Source organism: Photinus pyralis, unplaced genomic scaffold (genome assembly GCF_008802855.1).
Source record: "Photinus pyralis isolate 1611_PpyrPB1 unplaced genomic scaffold, Ppyr1.3 Ppyr1.4_LG1, whole genome shotgun sequence".
Lineage (NCBI taxonomy): Eukaryota > Metazoa > Arthropoda > Insecta > Coleoptera > Lampyridae > Photinus > Photinus pyralis.
This window is the reverse complement of record NW_022170249.1, coordinates 7,980,410-7,986,559: the sequence shown is the minus strand read 5'-3', so window position 1 is coordinate 7,986,559 and position 6,150 is coordinate 7,980,410. Positions and strand designations below refer to the sequence as shown.

Here is a 6,150-nt window from a genome sequence, read left to right as displayed (position 1 = left end):
AAAGAGAGTTGAAATCTGCATTTCTTCTTTAATTTTTTTCTCAGCAACCATAAGAGTTACAAAGTCGGGTGGCATGTCTTTGAATAGGTTTTTGGGTATGCTCTTTTCCGATTTTGCAATTTTTTTTTCAAAATTCCTACCCCTAAAGGGCGCACCCCTAAACTAGGGTGCAAAAAAAATTCTGATTTCGACGAAATTTGGTATCTGGGGTTTTTTAACATGAAAATCACGAATCTGAAATTAGTTTTTGAAAATTCGAAAAAAAAAGTTCCACTGCAATTCTTGGCGGGACAACGAAAATAGAGATAATTCCACGAAATTTGTTTTGTACATACTAAACGAGTTAAGGAACAAAACTGTCGAACAGTTTTTTAAAATAACTTTTCAAACAAAAGTTATACTCATTTGAATGTTGGTCCTTCGGGTCGCGAAGGGTCCCAAGCCTACTAGTAAGCCATAATTTCGCATGTGTTGGTTGACAATGTCGCAAAAACAAAAGATTAATGGTTTGAGTCGATATTTTGTTATTTGGAATTAATTCGGTCATTAAATGATTAAAAAATTCGATGTATCGATTAAAACACTTACCAAGGTATCTTAAAGCGCTGATCGATTATTTATTATCTAAATAAGGTAGGGGAAAAAGTCAAATCACTTTCCGTATGATACTTTTTCACTATGATCAAAAATTTTCATAATCTTAGGTTGAAAAATAACTTCCAAAAGAACACGCTCCTTTTAAGGACAAATTTCCCCTACCTTATTTAGATAATAAACAATCGATCAGCGCTTTAAGATACCTTTGTAGGTGTTTTAATCGATACATCGAATTTTTTAATCATTTAATGACCGAATTAATTCCAAATAACAAAATATCGACTCAAACCGTTAATCTTTTGTTTTTGCGACATTGTCGACCAACACATGCGAAATTATGGCTTACTAGTAGGCTTGGGACACTTCGCGACCCGAAGGACCAACATTCAAATGAGTATAACTTTTGTTTGAAAAGTTATTTTAAAAAAACTGTTCGACAGTTTTGTTCCTTAACTCGTTTAGTATGTACACAACAAATTTCGTGGAATTATCTCTATTTTCGTTGTCCCGCCAAGAATTGCAGTGGAACTTTTTTTTTTCGAATTTTCAAAAACTAATTTCAGATTCGTGATTTTCATGTTAAAAAACCCCCAGATACCAAATTTCGTCGAAATCAGAATTTTTTTTGCACCCTAGTTTAGGGGTGCGCCCTTTAGGGGAGGAATTTTGAAAAAAAAATTGCAAAATCGGAAAGAGCATACCCAAAAACCTATTCAAAGACATGCCACCCGACTTTGTAACTCTTATGGTTGCTGAGAAAAAAATTAAGGAAGAAATGCAGATTTCAACACTCTTTGGGGGGTGGCTCCCAAACGAAACACGTTGGACCCTCGGTTTATTTGGAAAAAGTGCTTGTTTTGATGCCCTCTACAACCCGATTTTTTTTTTCGAACGGTCGTGTAACACCCTGTATAAATAAACATTCGACAGTAAGTTATTTGTTACATTTATATGCGCTTTCATCAATATGGTACTTACATATCTCACATTTAATACCCAGCGATTGAGGGATTCGGTTGAGTTTAACTAGTGGGGTGTTGCCAATTAGGTGTAAGATATTCGGATTAATCTTCTGTATTGTTTTTCTGAAACAAAGGAAAGTACAATTTGAAAATGTAATCGTAAAAGGTTTACACAAAGTGCACGTCATAAATAATAACCCTTGCCCAAAGGATTAACCGTGGTTTCCAACAGAGCCAATTTTATTTTTCTCTATCAATGCAGTTTCCCGAATTCAATTTTGGGTTTTGTTGTTTCAAATGATCGCTAAAGTAGAGCAAGTTCCATGTTTGACGAACTGTAATAGATAGTCACTTTGGGCTTAGAAAATTTTGGTTTTGATTTTACAAAATATGTGGCTTTTGGTTCCGTTTCAATGTTAATATTTCCAAATTATGTAGTAACTACAAATTCCGCGCTTCAAAACTAGCGTCGTAAGTCGTAACCATACGTAACGGTACGAAACTAGTATGTGAGGGCCGAAATGACTTGCTGTTTACCAAAAACCAAAATTTACGCCTACAGCTGCTAAAACCCCCCTTTTTGAAGCTGCCGTAAGTTTCGCAACCACTCCAACAGGTACAAATTTACCTTAATTACTTCAGTCGTTGAGTGAAAAATTGTTATTCAATGCTTCAATTTAAATATAAAGTAAAATACAACAAAAGGCATCGTTAAAAATGTACTTTTAATATAATTTACGTTAGCTGCTCGCATATTTTAGGCAAACTTAATTTCAATTACCAATAATTGACGTTATTCGAACCCTTAGTTCCGTAAAGGCTAGAGTTTAAGCAGGTACTTAGCGTTACTCGGGCACCTAATTTCGTAAATGCTACAATTAAAACACAAGCGCAAAGTGGAATTATGGCAGCATTTAATTTTAATTAAGTCTTCAAATTATCCACTGGATGGAAGATGCACCTCGACACACTTAAATTATACATAAGTTTTATGAATTATAAAAGCTACATGCAAATTATTACGTATTCTATTCAATTAATCAATGCTAAATAAAAAGATGAAATTAAAATTTCTAGGCATAGAAACAGAGTGGCATAAAACCATCTATATAAATCGAAATGAATCACCGAAATGTATGTAGGGTATGCGCATAAGTTCTGAACAACTGGATCAAATTATATGATTGTTCTTCTGTTGTCTTTGTTATATTATCAGGACAAAGTTTGCATAAGATATTTTCGAAAAATTGTACGAAAAGACGTAAAAAATCAATATTTCTCTTTTCCGTCATTTTAAACCGCAATATAACTAATTATAGGTAGATGGCGCCATTACTAATGAATCAAAATGGTCACTTGTATGTATATGTATCTCTTATGCCTGACTAAACCGTACATTCGATTACGATGAAATGGTTGGACGCATAGTTGGACGTATGCCCGCGAAGGTTTCTGATTTAGTAAAACACCTCCGAAATGGCAATTAAAACGGGAACGTGAAAAACGGGATTTTACCGGGAACGGGATTTATCAGGAACAAGGTACGGGGGGAAAAAGCGAGACTTCCTAAAGGCCATATGAAGTTCGTTGGGACTGCTGCCCTTTATGTTCTGAAAGTTGATGTAGCAGTAGGTAGCTTATCATAAATTTAGGCAACAAAAATGCTATAAATTACTCATATTGACCTTTGCCAATACATTATCTGTAAGTCAAGAAACATTGACTGATTACAATTCTGCACTGACAAAAACGGTAAAAACAATAACCTGCATTCAATCACTTACACATTACATTCTCCATGCGGATTTGGTGCATTTTTATCTTTGTGGTACAAACACTTTGATGGCTGGTCGGGTCTTATAACTTCCATTTTGTACTAGGAGTGGATAATCGATACTGAGACACTACACAATAAAACCTGCAAGATAAAATATACAATGTTACAATCTCACATTTAAATCACACCCGAAACTAATGTTTTCATAATTACACCTTACTATTACTATATTAACGATTATGAATAATGATTTACCGCCTATGATTGACAAATCAGAAGAAATTTTTGATTCGAAGCAACCAGGAGTAAAATAACGCATAAGGTTACGTTTGGTAATTGATATAACCTAATATTCTATAATAATGCTTCCAAACAACAATTAAAAAATTAAAAAACTTACCGAAAATATTGGTCACTCGTTACTGACGCCAGCAGAGGCCACGACCCACTACGCTTTCATTTAATTCACTCATCCCATGTCTAGATAAATACATACATTGTTGAACAATAATTGGTAAACTGTGCCGATATCAGTTGTCAAGATAAATACAGTAAATAGGTACCTACCTACCTAAACATTGTCGGTATGTGCTGTGTGCAATACAGAAACAAACTCACGAGTCATCTTGGTCGCATACTTTTAGCTAAGCCACAGGTTTGTACATAATAAAAACACAGAAATAAATGTATTAAATATTACAATAATAATCAAACGAAATCGTTCTATTTTTAGATATAAGTAAGTTATACACCACATGTCGGCGATTTCATTTTTATGAATTATAATAGCCACTGCTATAGAAGCAATTGACCTTGAATTATGGCGTTGACACACCTTGGGGGGCCATTATTATATACGTAAACCAGTCACCAGATATGAATTCGGATGTTCGGATTCGGCCGTTCCACACACGGGTAGCATAGCATTGTTATTGTTACTATAATAGACAAGGTGTTTTTTGGGAGCTTTTTAGTTAAACGTTTCTGAGAAAATTTTTACTTAGGAATATTACTCTGAAGGCCGAATCGATGTAAAATATTTACAAAATGATCGAACTTCCGGAAATAGCGGAAGTAGCTATAGTAACTTCGTTATTTTAAATGGCAACTCCTATTTTTTATTGCATTTTTTGATTCTACGTGAAATTTTAGTTCTTTTGATACCCACATGTCGATATCTACCATTTATGGTTTTTAAGTTATTTTGACTTTAAGAAAAAAAAATAGCGGATGCAGACGATACCTTGATAATTGAATACTCGTAAACGGTTCTAGTCACGGTAACCCATTTTTTCCAGTGCATAGAGAAAGAATAGGGCTTTCTTTCAGAATAAAGTTGCGTAAGACCGCACCTATATGGAGATCCAAATTTAAAAAAACTTCAAAATCTAAACACTCAGTTTTTTTAAATGAAATGGCCATTTTCTTACTATTGCATTAGATAGAGAATCGAAATTGGCATATTTTGATATTTCATGTTCCTATAGCTATCTTTACAAGTTTTTCAGTTATTCGCATTTCATTGAATTGATACCATTTTTTTGGATTTTTTTTAGTAGTCGGCTATGATTTTATAACAATCGAATTTTAAAGAAATCTACTGACATTAATCCGTCACCTGTTAAAGGTTGACATAAGTTTTTCAATAATCGAAAAACGGCTCGCAGTGATTTCACCTATGAAGATTTTTGGAATTTAATTGTTATTTTTGGACAAAATGGACAGAATCGCGGCAAACGGGGAACGCGGAACAAAATTGTATGAATTTTGGAAAATTTGTACCCCCAAAACAATTAGGTACCTATCTCTAATAGAGCACTAGTGGGGTACGCCGTGAAATATGTAGAAATGAGCCTAATATTGTTAATGTCCTTGGATATTTCACGGCGTACCCCACTAATTCGTTATGAAACGCGGAAACGGCTTTGGATTTAGGGTGTATCCATAAAACCCTAAACAACTATACCACTGAACGGCATGTTTAATCGCCGTAACTCACATTACTGGTGCGATCCAAATCCTTTTTTAAATCGAGAAGTACCTACACTTCCAAGGGTTCTGGAGTTTTAATGTGTTTTGTACGTTGAAAAATAAAAATAACAAGACTTTGTGTTTCCATGTGTATCAAGAAAATTTGAATACAGAACGTTATTTGGAAATTTTACGTATAGTCCAGGCAACGAGTGTTAATAGGGGGGTGTGCCCGGTATGGCTGGAAGCGGAAGGTTTGACTTCAGGACCTTGTTTGGACCCCTTAGGAGGTAACCATACTCAAAGTCCCCAGGATTCCTACTGGAGCCTTCCCGGGGGGAGGGGTGCAAAGGTCAACATTTTCTGTTTTTCGCTGATAGGTATCTTGAAAACGGTGCGTCTAGGAAAAAATTGTTTTAAGAGCAAAATCAAAGCCCATAAAATTGTCTACAATTTTGATTGTATACACTTTTTCGAAACCGTTTCCGCGATATACGCTCCGGAAGGTCGGAAATTTTTGAAAAATCGGTTTTTACCTCACGTTTTTCATCAAACATTCCTTTATATCCTGTGAACCGATGATCTGAGAAAAAATCCGCCTTCGAAAAAGTTGTAGAGCATTAAATTTCCTTTCCGAAAATATCGCTCCTTCCCAAATTATCGTTTAACCGGTCAAAAGTTACAGCAGTTTTAAAATTTCCTGAAATTTTTCGTCATCTTCTATATGCAACAATTTCAATGATTTCTCACCTACGCACCTGCTATTTTCCATTTTAACTTCCATTTATGATATAAGGACAATAAATAGGCATCCAAGTGGGTAATTTAGACAAAAAAATCGAA

At 34.7% G+C, this 6,150-nt stretch overlaps 1 long non-coding RNA gene across 2 annotated transcripts; it reads right to left on the bottom strand.

Annotated features, from left to right (window-relative positions):
- Positions 1–1,556: 1,556 nt before the first annotated feature.
- LOC116177990 lies at positions 1,557–4,219 on the bottom strand. Of its 2 annotated transcripts, none has more exons than XR_004146789.1 (4): positions 3,904–4,219; positions 3,737–3,816; positions 3,344–3,477; positions 1,557–1,682 (listed from the first exon to the last, which is right to left on the bottom strand). It is a non-coding gene; the product is annotated as an uncharacterized LOC116177990 (long non-coding RNA). The 2 variants fall into 2 exon arrangements; XR_004146791.1 differs by having other exon boundaries at positions 3,908–4,219.
- Between the last annotated feature and the right edge of the window lie 1,931 nt (positions 4,220–6,150).